Here is an 18,896-nt window from a genome sequence, read left to right on the forward strand (position 1 = left end):
TGTGGGTATTGCTAGCTAGCCCAGCATTGATTGCCCCCATGCCCAACTGCCCTTGAAGATCATTTAGTTTGGGGTCCTTGATACTGTGCACTGTCTGCTTTAGTGTTAAGAAGATTCACTCTTCCCCCTCACCACGCTATCAAGGACCATAAATACTGACCTTGCCAGCAATGCTCACATCCCATGAAAGAATTAATAAAGGTGCAGCTGTGTCACCTCGAATCATTCCAGGGTCCATAGTGGAAGGCACATGCTTTGGCAGAAACCTACATTGTTTTGCCTGAATTTGATACCATATGAATGAAGCTTTTTGGTTCATTTTGTCAGGCTGTGCTTTTGATAGCTGGAACTCCCCAGGTCTCATGTAAACAGTGTAACAGTTACATTTTTTTTGAGAGGACTTTGTTTCAAAACAGATTCCACCTCAGTTTCCAAAATCTGTAAACTAGAATCAGGCCAGGAGTGTAGCAAAATTGCAATCTTGTCATCTATGCAATTGGCATCTGTCCATTTTGAAATGTTTATCATCAGTGCTTTAGGCTGTTGGGGAGATAAGAAAATATTGAAAGACTTTAAACCCACTCCTTAAATTAAAACTTGAAGATGGATCAAGAACTGTTCCAAGGAAAATGACCCTTGCATTTGTTGTTCATTAGCTATCTTAGGCACAGCTTTCCTACAGTATTTCATTCATTGGAAATATTTAAAATGGAATATTGCTTTGGAAATGCAGTCCAAAAATAACAATTTAAGAATTCAGTTACAGCTTTTTCATTGAGGAATGTAACTCCATTTACTTTGATGCAGTGCTCACCACAACCTCTGTTTCATAAAAGCCCTCTTGTCAACTTTTATCATGTTGAGGATTTCATCTGGTTCTTGTAAACCATAAATTGACCAGAACGTAATCTGATGGAGGGGATGTTTTTTAAAGGCTTAAGCCCATTGCAATCTGCTCCAGTCTTGTAAACATTCATAAGATATGTGCTGTTCTTTTTAATGCTGCATCAAATTGAACGATAGCAAATGCTTCACTACTTCTGTGTTTAAAATAGTCACTGTTCTTGGACTGGCCAATGCCAGGGTTCATGCCTTTTGGATTTAGATCTGAAATATTCTCTTCAGTCAATGCTTGATAAGTTAGGCAATCAATGCACACTGAGAAATGATAACAGATGAGCTGGTGCTCTGAATGTTGGTTATCAGAATGTAACCAGAAGTTCTGATCAGTACCACAATTGTTTTTTCACTGATCATCTGTTTCTTGCTGCTTTCTCTGTTTTGGCTAATGATTTTGAATAGCTCTTTTAATGAGTGTGCGTGGAGAGATTAAGAAAGGAATTCTTCCCCCTCTCCTTTATGGATAGAGGTATTTCAGAAGCATGATGGATTGAGGCAGTAGGCACGGCGAGACCGTTCCTGTTAATGTGTTCAAGAGCCAAAAGGACACCAGATTTTGGTGAATGGCAAAGGAAGCATTGTTGGTGGGCTGGGTTTGGGTGGCAGTGTTGGGTCAGCTGTTGAACTGTTTATATTTGCACAGCATGTAGTTGCGATCTGGAACACTGGACGAGAGGGTGCTGGAGACAGGACCAGATGTGAGAAGGGAATTGGATAAAGAGCTGAAGGGAAGTTTGTAGGGCAATGGCGGAAGGAGGAAGAGGGGGTTGAGACTCATTCCTCTTGCAGAGATCTGGTGCAGACATGGGCTGAGTGGCCTCCTTTGAGCTGTAACCATTCTATGATTCATGTAAAGTTACAATTTTTTGTCTTTATTTCTGGTCCCCTCTTGTTTTCTCACTTCCTGTATTGTTGGCAACAAGAAGTTGATGATGGGTCTGCAAGCGAGTGATAGTAATCCATCTCAGAGACATTTTGATTGTCAGCGACTGTGGATTTGCTCACGAGTGGTTGAGCAGCTTCACGCTGCTGTTATGACCCACTGGGGCTAGTGTGCACAAATCGAGACCTGGAACAAGTGTTTAAAATTTATTTAAACTGCACATAGTACCCATGTTTACCTGATTTTAGATTCAAATGAAAGGAAGACTTGGAATCCTGTTATCTCTGCAAACTGTTAGACACCTCGAACAGCTTTTAGAGTATTTCTTTCTGAAATGTGGTTGCTGTTGTGTAGGATATGCAGCACTAAATATGCTCCCAGCCAGCTCCCACAATCCGCAAATATGATCATGACCATTTGATCTATTTTTATCATCTTGCTGAATGATGATTATTCATTGGGGTACCTTTTCCCTTCTTTAAATTGATTGTTGTGGGATCTTTTCTGCGAGCTGAGAGGGCAACAGCTGCCTGAGTTTAACATTTCGGGGAAAAATTCTTCATCTTTGGCAGTGCATCACCTTGTCACTACTTCACTGGAATGTCCAGCTGCACTTTAGAGGTAAGGTTTCTTGTTCTGAACCCCTGGCATTGGACTTGAACTGGAGTCCCTGTGACTTCAGTGTGAAAGTGCTGCCAGAGCTGATAGTTCAAGAGAGATCTGGATTTTTGATGACCTTTGTTTCCCAACATCTCTTGTGAACAAGCTGGCTCGCAGTTTAAGCTTACGTCCCATTGCTCAGGCCTCACCACTCGAGAAGATAGCGTTTCTGACAATTGTGAGCTTTTGCCGATTTTGACCTAGTTAGCATTGTTCCCATAATATTCTTGTTTAACAAGGATCAAGTTTCAGCCCAAGTGTTTGATCACTTGAGTAGGAAAATTCAATGTGTAGCTTGAGATGCAAAATTGCTTAGCTTTGTAATTGGAGTTCTGTCATTGGTCAAGAAATAAAACTTGAAAAGAAGTGACAGTTTTATTTTAGGGTGTGAAGGATGTGAATCATCTCAAAATGAGTCATTTATATGAAAGTAGGCTGTAAACAGGGCTGCCCTGTTGACTTGAGTCTGTACAACTGTTTGGCTCAATATCATTTAATAATGCATGGCAGTTCCTTCCGAGACCTGCGGGCAGAATTACTTCTGGATCCATCTTGGTAATCCTTTTGTTTATATTTCCTGTTGAGCTGGTTGCAACTATGTTGATGGCCATGATTGGGTTACCTTTTCATTGTGATACAGTAGGTTACTCCATCCTAATGTATCAAGGCCAGCCCAAGCTATGAGGTACACACCATCTCCAAGTTTCCATCTGAGTCACTCTGCATCCAGATTTGAAACCATATCATTATTCCTTCTGTGTTGATCGGTTAAAAATCTTGGATTTCTCTCCCTAATAGCGTGTGCGTGTGCGCCTCCCCTGTAGTTTGCCTCCACTTGAGGGTGATCAGTGAAAGACACAAAATGCTGGCTCGGCCAGAGCGACCCACATCCCATGAATGAAAATAAAATGTTTTGTGGACTGTTCTAATCTTAGATTTAGTGCTTTTGAGAGCTTTTTGAGCATAAGCTCTACCTTTGCCTGTTGCCTTGCCGGTGTTCTTTTGGCATGATGCCATATGACTTTATTTTTTTTTGCTATAAAATAACATCAGATTTTGCCTGTAGTTTCTTTCCTCTTACTCTCTGATCTCTCTCTTCTTGGATTATGTCTTGGCACAAATTTCAATTGATCACCTTGAGCAAAAGAATACAGTCATTTGAAATCTTGGTCATCAAATTTCGGAGTCCATTTGTTTAGTTATAGACTTTAGTATGCATTGGTCATGGAGTAATACAGCATTGAAACAGGTTCTTCAGCCCAGACCAGTCCGTGCTGACCATGGTGCCCACTCAGCTAGTTCCAATTGCCTAAATTTGGTCCATATCCCTCTTAAACCCTTCCCATCCATGTACTTTTTAAAATGTTGTTATTGTACCCACCAACTACTTTGTCGCAGCCCATTTGTTACATGCACCACTTTGTGCATGAAAAAGTTACTCAAGTCCGCCTTAAATCTTTTCCCTCTCACCTTAAACCTATGGCCTATAGTCTTTTTCCCAGGGACGGGGAATTGGAAACTATGTGCATTCATCCTATCTATGCCCCTAATGATTGTATACACCTCCAAGGAGGCCACCCCTCCTTCTCCTACATTCCAAGGAATAAAATCCTCCCCCGGCCAACCTCTCCCAATAACTTGGCTATTAGTCCTGGCAACGTTCTCATAAATCTTGTTTGCACACTTTCTAGTTTAACTGTGTCTTTCTTATAACAGAATGACCAAAACTGTACACGATATTCCAAGTGTGGTATCACCAACAACTCAGACAACTATAACGTAATGTCCCAACTCCTACGTTCAATGCCTTGACTGCAGGCCAGCAAGCTGAATGACTGACCTCTTCTCCACCCTGTCTACCTGTGATGCTGCTTTCTATGAAATAAGTACTTGTACTTGTAGGTCCCTCTGTTTCACAACACTCCTTGGGACCTCACTATTTACTGTGTAAGTCCAGCCTTGGTTTGACATAGTTAGAACACAATGTGGAGCTGGAGGAACGCTGCAAGCCAGGCAGCATCACAGGAGCAGGAAAGTTGATGTTTTGGGTTGGGACTGTTCTACTAATTTTTCATTTTTAATAAAGCACTTATTCATTAACAGTGTGTATTTTTCTGGTTGTGTATGAGCAAAGTATTGCTGTGAATTTTAAGACCCTTCAATGATCTGTATTTTGAGGTAGACATGTCAATGCAGCCACATTTCAGAGAATATACTCTTCACAAAGGACATCAAAGACCGTGGTTGTGGAGAGGCAACAATAAGCATGTCTTAACACACTGGACTCTAACTGTATCAGTTGACAACCCACTCAGAATCAGGCATACGGATGCATCAGCAAGAACCCATACTTTTGCCTGTACTGAATATTTCAGGAAAGTCTGGAATGCAGAGTAACACTCCTCCAAATCCCAAAGGTTCTCCCAGGAGTTTGCTTTGTACATTGCATCCATCTTTTTCTCTCCCAATATGTGGTGTGATTCCTTTTTGACTGCAATGGATTTCCCCTTATCAAGAACTGAAAATAAGAAATTGATGGCATTGTCTCCAAGGCAACTGTATCAAACACTTATGCTGCAGTTTAACCATGCTAATAACTTTTAGCAGAAAAATGCTTCATCCTGTTTGAAACATTGGAAAGTTATCATTGGAATTCAAAGGCCACTGAGCACCGGTTGCTATAGATATTATATGAAACTGTACTTCTTGCTGCTGCATTACATTGCATCACTTGATCTAGCTCCTGGTTGACTAGACATCGCAACTTAATGTCCTGAATGCCCAAGTTCCAGTTTTCAACCTCATGCAGAAAATCTGGGCAACTCTCATCTGCTTAAGGATGGGCTAGTGAAGATGTGGCCACTTTCTCCTCCAGCTGGAACATGAGAGACAATAATGCCCACAGACAGAATGTCAGCCCTGAGAGAACATTCCTGGTGATATTATAGCCATTCACATTCCATTCAATGGCTTTAGCTGATGCATTGTTAACCTCGACATAAAGCCATCACTGGAAATGAATTGAACCACTGAGAGTGAAGTTTGTTTCATGGCACCATTTGTTTTCCACCTTGTTGAGATACACTCATGTGCTATTTGCTCACATTCAACATATTGCAGTGAGATCTTTTGCATCTGCCTGTGGAGGTGTCTCACTGGGAGAGAGCGCTTCTTGTCATATGGTGTATTGAACTGTCAGATTGATTTGTGCCCACAGATTTTAAGATGGGAATACTACCACTGACTCCTAATACAATTGTGCGCCCACTATTTGAATCAAAAATTTTGATTTTATTTTTAAAGTCTGCAAACGCCAAAGCTTGCAATTTCAAGTAAGGAATGATTTTCTGTTCTTCACATATATCGAATGCGAGTCCAATTCCATCCGTTTATTATGAAACTGCTTGCTTCTTACTGACTACTGACTGAAATTCTGACTCTTCCTTGCATAAGTTTCACTTCGATTTATTACTGCTGCCCTCAGCTGAAGTACAAAGGAATGATGAGAAAACTCTCAATTGTACTTAAAATCATAAGTGAGCCAAAGCTCCTTAAGTGACTATCATCAATTGGCTTTGTCCTTTTACATTTTGGGTTGAAGAATCCAAGCAACCTACTTTAAACTCATGATCCCAGGTGATGGCAACATCCTCAACTTCTGAGAGATTATGTGGTTAATCATTCAGATTTTGAAACTGCAACTAATTTATCAAACCTCCAATTAAAAGCAATAGCTGTGCCAACTGTACAGCGACAAGCGTTGAAGTGTTTTCTTTTCTGGAGGTCAAAAATAGCATTATCTTTCCATGTGACATTTGATATGATTTGCTGTCCTGTGCCTTGCCAGTTGCTGAAATGCCTTTAAAGAAGTGGCCCAGATGATGATGGAGTTGATGTGTGACACTTCCAGTCCTCGGCTGACTCAGTGCATACTTGGATTAAACAGGAGAACAGCCTGTATGAAAGGATTGATGCATCATGCAATTTGTCACTAACTTTTAGGGGAACAAATGCTGCTTTGCTTTCACTTGCAAAGCAATGAGACTCACTTTTTGACATTGAGATCAAGTAAAAGGACTTCTCTTGCCCAGTTGTGAATGAAGATCATTCCTTTGTATTACAGCCTGAGATGTCATTGTCCTCAAATATTGAGACTCCCATTAAAATGACTGAGGGCTGCTATCTATTAGGCAATCATGACTATGGCCCAGGCTAGTCTGCCTCAAATTTACGTGACTTTATTTTTGTTCTTCCACTGGATATGGACATTTGCAAGTAAGGCCAGTATTTATTGTCTATCTCGCAATTGTTTTGGAGAAGGTGGGTGTGAGCTTCCATCTTAAGTCATTGCAATCCATCTGGTATGACTTCCCCCGCAGCAGTTTGGTACAGTTGAGTGGCTTACTAAGCTATTTTAGAGGGTCAGTTACCAGCCAATCACTTTGTCGTGGGTCTGGAATCAGATGTAGACCAGTCTATGTGAAGGTGACAGATTTCCATTGGTAAAGGATATTAGTGAGCCTGATGTGTACTAGACACCAAAGGCAGTCTGAGCTGCAAGACTTTGAGCTGATTTGCTACAGCAGACCTCTCCCAATCTGTAGAGCAGGCTTATAACTGAGACTAGCGTTTAGCGCAGGGCATGACAGGATACCTGCCAAGAGGAATGATGCGTGTTATCCTGGTACATCTGGGACGGGTAACAGTTTAAAACTATGTTTTGGTTTGGTACCATTTCAAGGACTTTTAGACTGTTATAAAAATGCCCTTTCAGAGTGCTTAGCAAAAGTTTGCTTTACTTGGAGGGTTGTTGGAGTGCAGAAGGTTATTTTTTTTTCCCCACAAGTAGTGGTTGAGGCAAAGACCACAGTCATTCAAGCAATGATTAAACATGTATCTGAAGTGGATCATGATGATGTCGAGGCCTGAAGTGCAAACAGCTGATGCTGTTACTTCAGGACCTCTCTGATTAAGCAGAATGGCCCATTGACCTACTTTGTTGTCTAAACATAAATGAGACTTTTCATTCTGTAAAAGGCTTTGGTAGAGTAATTAAAGACAGAATTTGTTACTCTAGTGGCAGTCGGTTGATAACTGGAGGCCATAGGTTTGAGGGAGCTGGCGCAAGAACTAAAAGGAAGCTGATAACTTTCTTTAGGTGGCAGTTGTCATGATCTGGAATGCGTCACTCGAAGATGTTGCAAGCTAAAGGAAATATTTCCAGGGCTATGAGATGTTTTTTTCTATTTTTCTTTATTCTTGTGGAGGTTCAACTCTAATGAGCCAAAGATACGCTCCACAGGAATGGTCATTGAAAAATTTTTACTGAGGGGGAAAAAACTTTATTCACTGAAGCAGCACCATAATTCCAAATAACTGGATAGGAAACAATTTTCAACAACTGTACCAGAACTAGCCTATCATTTGTTATCTTGGAAGTTTAAAGATTTGTGGGAAAGAATTGCTGCTGACTTTTGTTCTGACTTACTGTGTTCCACACTTCTTCAGTTACGTTGACATCGAGATCGGCACACAAAGCCGAGAGCAGGGTCTCTCCCAGTGGACAGTCCCTCTTCCGCACCTACACAGGCCCCAAACCCCACCTCTTCCTCCGGTACATTGACTGACTGTATCGGCGCTGCCTCTTGCTCCCCAGAGGAGCTCGAACAGTTCATCCACTTCACCAACACCTTCCACCCCAACCTTCAGTTCACCTGGGCCATCTCCAGCACATCCCTCACCTTCCTGGACCTCTCAGTCTCCATCTAAGGCAACCAGCTTGTAACTGATGTCCATTTCAAGCCCACTGACTCCCACAGCTACCTAGAATACACCTCCTTCCACCCACCCACCCTCCTGCAAAAATTCCATCCTCTATTCCCAATTCCTCTGCCTCCGCCGCATCTGCTCCCACGATAAGACATTCCACTCCCGCACATCCCACATGTCCAAGTTCTTCAAGGACCGCAACTTTCCCCCCCACAGTGATTGAGAACGCCCTTGACCGCGTCTCCCGTATTTCCCGCAACACCTCCCTCACACCCACCCCCCCCACAGCCGCCCAAGAGGATCCCCCTCGTTCTCACACACCACCCTACCAACCTCCGGATACAACGCATCATCCTCCGACACTTCCGCCATTTACAATCCGACCCCACCACCCAAGACATTTTTCCATCCCCACCCCTGTCTGCTTTCCGGAGTGACCACTCTCTCTGCGACTCCCTTGTTCGCTCCACACTGCCCTCCAACCCCACCACACCCGGCACCTTCCCCTGCAACCACAGGAAATGCTACACTTGCCCCCACACCACCTCCCTCACCCCTATCCCAGGCCCCAAGATGACATTCCACATTAAGCAGAGGTTCACCTGCACATCTGCCAATGTGGTATACTGCATCCACTGTACCCGGTGTGGCTTCCTCTACATTGGGGAAACCAAGCGGAGGCTTGGAGACCGCTTTGCAGAACACCTCCGCTCAGTTCGCAACAAACAACTGCACCTCCCAGTGGCAAACCATTTCCATTTCCACTCCCCCCTCCCATTCTCTAGATGACATGTCCGTCATGGGCCTCCTGCAGTGCCACAATGTTGCCACCCAAAGGCTGCAGGAACAGCAACTCATATTCCGCCTGGGAACCCTGCAGCCTAATGGTATCAATGTGGACTTCACCAGTTTCAAAATCTCCCCTTCCCCTACTGCATCCCTAAACCAGCCCAGTTCGTCCCCTCCCCCCACTGCACCACACAACCAGCCCAGCTCTTCCCGCCCCCCCCCCCCCTCCACCCACTGCATCCCAAAACCAGTCCAACCTGTCTCTGCCTCTCTAACCGGTTCTTCCTCTCACCCATCCCTTCGTCCCAGCCCAAGCCGCACCCCCATCTACCTACTAACCTCATCCCACCTCCTTGACCTGTCCGTCTTCCCCTGGACTGACCTATCCCCTCCCTACCTCCCCACCTATACTCTCTCCACCTATCTTCTTTACTCTCCATCTTCAGTCCGCCTCCCCCTCTCTCCCTATTTATTCCAGTTCCCTCCCCCCATCCCCCTCTCTGATGAAGGGTCTAGGCCCGAAACGTCAGCTTTTGTGCTCTTGAGATGCTGCTTGGCCTGCTGTGTTCATCCAGCCTCACATTTTATTATCTTGGAATTCTCCAGCATCTGCAGTTCCCATTATCTCTCTCCCAGTGGGGATGTGGTTAGTTCTTTGTAGGTCATGCAAGTGTGTCCTCCAACTATGTTAAAGTTGCTTGTTAGCTGCAGGGGTCTGTTTACTTTTGTTTTAAAAGGAAGAATGAGTTTGGGACTGTGGGCTCAGATGGAGCATTGTGCCCATGTAGTTTGTGCTGGTTGTGAATGCCGTACATAGACTGCCTCCTATTCTGCTTCCAACTCTGCCAATATATTCTTTGCCTCTCTAGTGTTTATCTTGTATTTATTATCTTTTTATAGCCTTTGCCTAATGCCAGTTTCGCAGGTGGCAACACCTCGTCTACATTTATCTTCTAACAAGTACACTTCTTCATAACCCCTATGGTCAGCCATGGATCAAGAAAACAGCCCACCACCACCCCATCAGATGTGATTAAATGCTGGACTAGCTGGCATCCCCATACCCTGTGACAGGCTTGAAAACATTTCTTCTTTTTTCGTCTGGGGTCAGGAGCTCCATCCTATGCAGTTTTTCTCAACAGTTACAACCTCAAATTTTGTATCACTTTTGTGACTATGTTCTTTGGTGCCTCTATATAATTCTTTTGTAGTCTTGTTTGTTTGCTGTGCATTCTTCCCATACATTCACCACCCGCACCCCCCCCCCCCCCCACCACCACCCCTGCCAAGTAAAATTGCTCTGCTTGTAATAATCCTTCATAAATACAGTGACAGAACCAGACTGCAACTACATACAGATGTCCCTGTTCAGCATGCAAGCTCGTTAAAACAGCAACCCAGCCAAGGGCCTTGCCAGTGTGAAATTGGAATTATCTTCATTCCTCACTTGGTAGAGGAGATGTAATTTTTAATCCTGCACCCTAACAGTGCCAATTAAAGAGGACTTTATTTTTAGCCTCCGGAATTTGAGTTGTGGAGAATTTCACCGGCGTGCTCCTGAGTAGTACGATGTTTTACACTAGCTGTTATTTGGAGAGGTTATGCTGTAATTTGGAGCATATTTGTACAATGCTTCTGACCCACCTGTTATTCTCTCTGTTGGCACTTTCCTGCGGCGCTTAATGCAGTCACTGTGCAACTTTAAATTTTCTTAACTTCGGATGTACATGTAAATGGAACTAAACTGTAAAAGAATTAAAATTGTTTTTCATCTCTTTTAAAAAGCCATTCACGTTCCTCCGCTCCCCCCGCACCCCCGAACAGGATACACAGCAAATAGAAAGAGATGGAGTTGTGGAAGGCTGGGAGGCCGTGCTGTTGCAACAGTCCCAATGTTCTGATTAAATGAGAGATGCACACACTTGTACTGCCTGCTCTACATGTGTAGGAAGTGTGTGTGTGTGTGTGTTCATAACCAGCCTGTTTGGCCATGTTATGAATCATCACTGGTCCCTCCATAGATGGAATGTGGATACCTGCCTCCTGGTATCTCAGGGCCTTGCATGTCATTCCAGATCGTCAGCAATGAAGCTAGCCGTTCAGTCCTGTGGTCTTGCATAACCTCATAAGCCACTCAGTTCTTATAACTCCGGGAGTGTGTTGGTGGCTGTATGGGCTGATGTGGTTACAACAGGCTCTGTTACACTTGGGCCAGGTGGTTGTCATGGGAAAGGGTGGGTGGGGCATTGCTATGACGGTACGCTCCTTTCACTGTTTTCGCCTGACTTCCTGACGGCAAGTCTCGGTGCTTGATGCCTTCCCCATCTGCTGCTGCTCCACTTGGGGCAGTCTCGAGCTAGTGACGCCCAGGTGTCTGTGCAAATGCTGCACTTTGCCAGTAAGGCCTTGAGGGTATCCCTGCAGTGTGCTTGTTCTGTCTGTCTGGAACTTAGCTGCCATCTCGAAGCTGGGAGTAGGACTCCTGCTTGGTGAGTGCCGACTCAGTCATGCAGATGTTATGAGTGTACCTCCACTGACCATCCAGTTGTGGGATGGGAATCGAACCCGGACCTTCCAGCTCAGTGGCAAGGGTACTATCTGTTGTGCCACACAACCACCACCTCATCTATTTATCGTCTGCTTCGATCATGTACATCCAAAGCGCTTGAAATTGCGCAAGGAATGGCGACGTTCCTGTCTGTGGCTTTCTCCCATGTTTTATACATATATTGTATAGCGATATCATCACTGACCAGAAAGCACCATGGTGGATAACAAAGTGTGAAGCTGGATGGACACAGCGGGCCAAGCAGCATCTCAGGAGCACAGAAGCTGACGTTTTGGGCCTAGACCCTTCTTCAGAGGGTGAAGGGTCTAGGCCCGCAACGTCAGCTTTTGTGTTCCTGAGATGCTGCTTGGCCTGCTGTGTTCATCCAGCTTCACACTTTGTTATCTTGGATTCTCCAGCATCTGCAGTTCCCATTATCTCTGAGCACTATGGTGGATGTCTTTTTGATAAGAGAGGGTGAAAGGTTACTGAGGAAGGTGAGAATATGAACCAATTAGATTTTACTGAATGGTGGAGCCAATTTGAAGGGGTGCATGGCCAAATCTGTTAAATTTCCTCGTCACTGTTGTAAAGTGGAAAATGCTGATTTATTCATGACTTGCTGCTCCAAACAGTTAGTGTCTTTTTTAAGTTGTATGCTGAGGGGTAAGATTGCCAAAAACACTTGGGAGAAGCCCCCAAACAGAATAATAAAACCTTCGCTGCTGAAAACTTCACTTATGCCTCCGTTACCTCCAGTCTCAACTGTTTCGTCGCTGTCTGGTCTTCCACAATCCACCCCCATAAGCTCATCTGGAAATTTCAGTTTGTTTCTTAAGTTCCATTTCCCCTATCACCACCGTGCTGACTGACCATCTTGTCAGCAACAGTTTTGGTTTTTGGAATTCTCATCTTCATTGTCAAAAGTCTCACTCTAACTGTCTCTAATCTCCTCTAGCCCACAACCCTCACTGATATCTGGACTCTTCTAGTTCTGGCCACTTGTGTGTCCCTGTTTTAATTGCTTTGCTATTGGGTAGCTGGCTTTTCTGGTGCCTACAACCCAAACTCTGGACTTCCCTTCCAACTCCTCTCCTTTTTCCTTGAAACCCACTCCTTTAAAAGCTAGCAGTCTGGGCCATCTCTCTGAAAGCCTCCTGTGATTTGATGACATATTCTGTTGTATAATGTGTAGAGAATTCTGAATGTTCATGTCCTTGTGATTGAGTGAGTTTTTCTTTCCCATCACAGACCTAGATCTGGGGATTATAGATTATGATCCAGCCCCTCCAGTATCTTCTGTCAGGGCAATGATATATAGTAGTGGCTCTGTCCTTGGTCCAATAATCCAGGCACTTGGATTAATGGTCTGGAGATAGACTTCAGGTCCCACCACAGCAGTTGGGGGTTGGGTGGGAGGGATATAACTCCATAAATAAATCTACGAAAAAAAGCAAGTGAAACCTGTCTATTTCTGGGAAGGAAACCTGCCTTCTGGTACCTGAATGGCCTGCATGTAATTCCAGATGTTCAGTGATGAAGCTGACCCTTCAATCCCGCTTCCCCCTGCCCAAACTCCCTGAAGTGGCCTCGTAAAGCCACTCGGTTCGAGTAACACTCAGCTGAAACTTTGAAGAGGAGTAAAGCCAAATGGCCCACTCAGCATTGATGGAATGTTGACTAACTGTTGTTTACTAGATCCTGTTTGGCTGAGGTGATAGCAATTGTAGAATTATCCAAGGAAGGACCAAGGTTTGTATGGTGCATTATTTTAGTACTGCTCTTACTGCTGAGCCATGTGAGGCATTCTACTCCCTCAGGTAATCAATGTGAGTTGAGCAGGAGTAAGATAAGTGCTGGGTTGCGAGTTGATTATCAGGAAGCTCACCAGCGATCACCTCATGGACCTTTTGGCAGTCTGGCGTCTCAAGATGCGGCATATTTCATTTCGAGGATCAGAGCTTTCTGAAAAAGTGTTAAATTCTCCGTGCTGACAATCTTCAAAGCTATATGTACCCCATTTGATGACAGATCTAATTTGAGTTCTTTAACACTAGTTCTGAAATGAGTAAAGTCAACAGAAGCAGATGGCAACAAAAGCAATGCAGTGCAAATTTTAAAAAAAATGTGGGTACTGCTAAATATTTATGAAGGATTGTTTTAGGACGGATCCCACAAAAAAAAGGGTGCAAAGATTTTCATATGCTGGCCACCTGATTTTGATATTTACAGAATGGTAGGTGGAAATTGTTTTCGTGAAATAAAACACAATTGCTGATTTAACTACCTGAGAATTGTCATGTTCAGGCACTCCTAATAAAATCAAACATGGGAAACCAGTAAAAACTGAAAGAACTCCGGATGCTGTAAATCCAAATCCCAGGCCCTGTTACCGCATAGCCTGCCATTACACATGTCACAGTTGTATAAGACTTTGGTTCGGCCACATTTGGAGTACTGTGTGCAGTTCTGGTTGCCACATTACCAAAAGGATGTGGATGCTTTGCAGAGGAGGTTCACCAGGATGTTGTCTGGTCTGGAGGGCGCTAGCTATCAAGAGAGGTTGAGTAGATTAGGATTATTTTCATTAGAAAGATGGAGATTGAAGGGGGACCTGATTTGAGGTCACAAAATCACAAGAGGTATAGACAGGATGGATAGCAAGAAGCTTTTTCCCCAGAGTGGGCGACTCTATTACTAGGGGTCATGAGTTCAAAGTGAGAGGAGGAAAGTTTATGGGAGATATGTGTGAAAGCTCTTTATGCAGAGGGTGGTGGGTGCCTGGAACGCATTGCCAGCGGAGGTGGTAGAGTTGGGATCGATTTAGTGTCTTTTAAGATGTATCTGGACAGGTACATGAACGGGCAGGGAGCAAAGGGATACAGACCCTTGGAAAATAGATGACAGGTTAAGACAGAGGATCTCGATCGGCGTAGGCTTGGAGGGCTGAATGGCCTGTTCCTGTGCTGTAACTTTCTTTTGTTCTTTGTACACACTGACTGTTATTAGTCACTAATAGTACCCATTAACAACTGTTCACCCTCCCAGCCTGATTGTTATCAACTGTCCAACTGCTCTTCCCTCTTTTATGCTCGATCCTATTGTTTACTCCTTGCCCCATCCCCTCCCCCTCCCCCTCCCTCTCTTTCTGCGTATAAACTGACATTTTCTCAGCCACCACCAATTCTCAGGAAGGGTCACTGGACCCAAAATGTTAACTCTGCTTTTTTCTTCACAAACGCTGCCAGACCTGCTGAGCTTTTCCAGCAACTTCTGTTTTTGTGCATGGGAAACCGATGTCAACATTCGTACCAGTATCCTGTGATTTTTATCGATGACTGTAGTGCCATTTTAGTTTCTGGCATTGTCACCACCTATGCTTACCTGCAGAGGGCAGGAGGTCAGTTCTGGGACTACTTAATGAGGTACTCCTCAACTCACCTTTTTAATGATGTAAGGGGCAAGAGTATGGCCGGTGGCCCATTGAACCTGATTTGTTGTTTCGTTTGATTGTGGCTGATCTTCTACCTCCACTCCGTTTTTCCCACTCACTTTCCTACATCTCTCGATTCCTGGGAGATGAAAGATCTATCGCGCAGAGGGTGGTGCATGTGTGGAATGAGCTGCTAGAGGAAGTGGCGGAGGCTGGTACAATTGCAACATTTGAAAGGCATCTGGATGCGTACATGAATAGGATGGTTTAGAGGGATATGGGCCAAATGGCAGTAAATGGGACTAAGTCAGATTGGGATAATTGGCTGGCATGGATGAGTTGAACCAAAGGGTCTGTTTCTGTGTTGTACAACACAACGACTATGACTCTAACCTGAAGTATGCACAAGGATGGAATCTCTCTGGGGTAGAGAATTTGGAAGATTCCTACCCCTTCGATTTTTGAAGAGGTATCTTTTCATCTTGGTCCAAAATGTTTCCCCAGCCAAAATACCTCTATCGACTGTGTCAAGTCCCTTCAGCATCCTGCACGTTACAATTTCATTTGCTGGAAACATTTGACAAATTACTCCTTCTTGTAGCTGCGCGAGAGCTTTGTGTTATTGTGGATACCAGGAGCTTAGGCGTGGGAACTGGCTGTTTCTTACAAGGGCTGGGCCATTACTGGCGAGATCAGGGCCACATTAGCAGCAGCAGCAGGAAGGATTTACTTGGGGTTGACCACAGAAAGAAGACTGCCACACACTGCTGGCTAGGTGTGTACAGGCCGTGAGTGAGGCTCTTGGAAAACCTGAGCAGCAGCACCAGCACCAGCAGACTGTCACTGAGCATGTGTAGCCTTCTGTTTCACAGGCCTATTAGTCACAGCTGGTGAGGGATATGTTTAGTGAGGTGAACACGTTTGACCACGTTTCTCCCCCCCCCCCCCCCCCCCCCCCCCCCCCCCCGCCACACAACAAAAACAACACAAATTGCAGAGCAGAGCTGCCGGGGTTTGTGGCTTTCAGGCTACAATCTGAATCTGTGTCATTGGTTGTCTCACTGGCATTGCCGTGAGTGACCTTGGCAATGCAGTTTCTCTGCCTTTGTGATGCAGAAAGGCTTCCATTCCGTTAATGGGCAGCCAGCTAGCCACAATGTAATGCCGTGGGCTAGTGGTGTGCAAGAGGCACAAAATCCCCCTGTGTGGCATCTGCTGGAATTTAAGCTCCATTAAATGGAAAATAATGCTCGTCTCAATATAGCTGCTTGGACTGTCATTTAAAAGATGACTTGATTTGTTGGTGTTATGGAGTCAGTTGTTCAGCGCAGAAACACAGTTTGATCAAAACAGACATCCCAGTCTGACCTAGTCCTTGATGCCAGCATTTGGCCGTCTACCTGTAAACCCTTCTTATTCGTGTATTCATCCAGATGTCTTAACTATTGTCGACGCACCTGCTTCTGGCAGCTCATTCCATACACTCGTCACCTTTTGAAAAAGTTACCCCTCAGGCCCTTATTAAATCTTTCCCCTCTCACCTTAAACCTATGCTTCCTAGTTTTGGACTCCCTCAACCTAGGAAAAGGACCTTGGCTGTTTACCCTCTGTGTGTCCCTCATTATTTTATAAATATCTGTAAGGTCACCCCAGAGCCTCCAGTGTTCCACTATTGTGCCAGCTTATTAAACCTCTCCCTGTAGCTCAAACCCTCCAGACTGGGCAGCATCCTTAAATCTTTTCCACATCCTTTTGAGTTTAACAGCGGCTTCCCAATAGAAGGGTGACCAGAATTGTACGTAGTATTCTGAATGTCGCCTCACTGTGTGTGTGTATAGCCACCAAATGATGTCCCAACTTGTATACTCAATGTACTGACCACTGAAGACAAGCACAGCAAATGCTGCCTTCACCTCGAAACTCCACTTTTCAAGGAAATATGCACCTGCACTGCTAGGTCTCTTTCTTTCACAACACTCCCTAGGGCCCCACCAGTAACTGGAGAAGTCCTGCCCTGGTTTGCCCTTGCAAAATACAACGCCTCTCGTTTTATCTCTTCAGAGGATGGAATAATTTGCCTGATCTGGTCTTTCCTGCGTGTGACTCCAGGCATACAGCAAGGTGATTGTCTCTCAACTGCTGTCTGAAATGATCTAGCAAGCCACTATCTGGTCTGAGAGGGATGTGGTATAAATGCTGGCCTTGCCAAAAATGTTCACATCCTGAGATTTTTTTTTTGTGGGGGTGGCGGGGGGAAGCGGCGAGGTGGTAGTTTTTTTTAAAAAAAAGACACAAGATCTTTTCCTGCTTTCCTGCAGATGAAATTGTGATAGTTCTCAACCCCAGCTATGAATCTGTCCCACGACACAGGAAAATGTGTATCGTGCTCCAGCCACGATCTTAATTCCCTGTAAATCATTAATGCTTAGAAAGTTCCTTGTGGTTTTTTGATATGAGCAATTAAGACGACTTTGCAGCCTCAAAACCATTACAGTTTTTGGAAGTGTAAACTTGTTATGTTTACATCTCTGGTCTTAGGGTTTTTAGTTTGAACTTAGAATGGACACTGGTAGCTCCTCAAAGCTGCACAGTCGTATTCCGAGGCTCTGCACACAGTGATTAGTATGGTGAACTGTTGCAGCATTGGTTTAGGATTTAGAAATTGAGGTCCTTGCAGAAGAAAACAAGATTAGAAGGATTGACTAGCTATGTACAACTTGTGCCTTATTTTTAACACACATTTTCTTCCTTTCATTGTACGATCTTGGTAACTTTTATATTTAAAAAAAAACAGCTTCCAGTTATTGGGTGTGAATTCTGTCAGAAGTTTGCAAATTTTTATCAAGATTTAACTTGACAAGTTAAATAAAGCGAGTGATATTATCTTATCAGCATATTTCGTAAACAGGTATTTTTAAACCTTAAGTTTCAGTACGATGTTCTCCATTCAATTTGCAAGTGTTGCAAAGTTGAATAGAGCACTAATGCATTAGAAGGCACGATATTAGTTGTTTGTAAAAATGATAGCGGGGGGAAGAGTGCGTGGACCTTTTTTTAAGGTGCGACATACTTTTCTAAGCTTGGAGATTCAAATAAAATGGCTGTAAGCAGCTGCAGATTCACAGACAGTTCTGAAATTCAATCATGTGTGTCAATTAGTTTTGTGGCAACCGTACGCTTGCTTTGATGTTAAAGCAACCAGCTTGAATATCAGCCAATTAATTTAGACCAGGCCCTAGATTCCAAGACCCAATTAAATTTAAATCTGGTGTTTACAACCTAGGGTAAATCCATTTTTAGAAAATTGACAGATCAACAAGGGTTTATAAGAAGAGGGTTTTTGTAAACAGCCATTGGACAAGTAAAACTTTAAGCCTGCTGATTTGAGCACCATCTGGAAGGTACCACAGCACACTTAGGTAGTATTCCTGACACAAGGAATTGGTGAAGAAAGAATTCCTGCCTGAAGGATAGCAGAATAGGTATTGAACATTCCGGAAGATGCATCCCGACTATAGTTTTGAGAGTATAAGTTTTAATTTATTATTCTTGTTATTTTGGCTTATATAAATGGGACTTGTATTTATTGAAACAGCATGCCATTAAAAGTATCTTCTGTTCAGGAAGAGTTTAGAGTTAAGGAGGAATTGTTCACTGTTAGATAAATAAATTGTTACTTTTTGTGTATAAAAGAAATCTTTGATATTCTTTTTAATGTCTCCTTTATAACAGATTAGGAGATAAAAGGCAGGCTGCCGTTTTTTCCCTTTTCCTTTAGCAGATTACAAGGTGAGGCGAGTTTCTCTGGGTGTTTTTGGTTTTCATTATCAGAGGGGTTCAACTTCTGCTCTGAGACACGAGGCCTCCTGTATGTGATCTTGAGGGTTCCTTCACTTCTGATACCAGTGCAAGGT

The 18,896-nt window shown here is 43.9% G+C and overlaps 1 protein-coding gene across 3 annotated transcripts in view; it reads left to right on the forward strand.

Annotated features, from left to right (window-relative positions):
- The window catches only part of smyd3 (SET and MYND domain containing 3), a 730,951-nt gene that overhangs the window by 52,269 nt on the left and 659,786 nt on the right, over positions 1–18,896 (forward strand). The window contains exon 1 of one of the 3 annotated variants that reach the window (XM_048536554.2): positions 18,422–18,464. The exons of the other annotated variants lie outside the window; for them this stretch is intronic. The gene's annotated coding sequence lies outside the window, so the exon portion shown is untranslated. Of the gene's footprint in view, positions 1–18,421; positions 18,465–18,896 lie in introns of those variants that run through there. 3 annotated transcript variants of the gene reach the window in all.

Source organism: Stegostoma tigrinum, chromosome 9 (genome assembly GCF_030684315.1).
Source record: "Stegostoma tigrinum isolate sSteTig4 chromosome 9, sSteTig4.hap1, whole genome shotgun sequence".
NCBI lineage: Eukaryota > Metazoa > Chordata > Chondrichthyes > Orectolobiformes > Stegostomatidae > Stegostoma > Stegostoma tigrinum.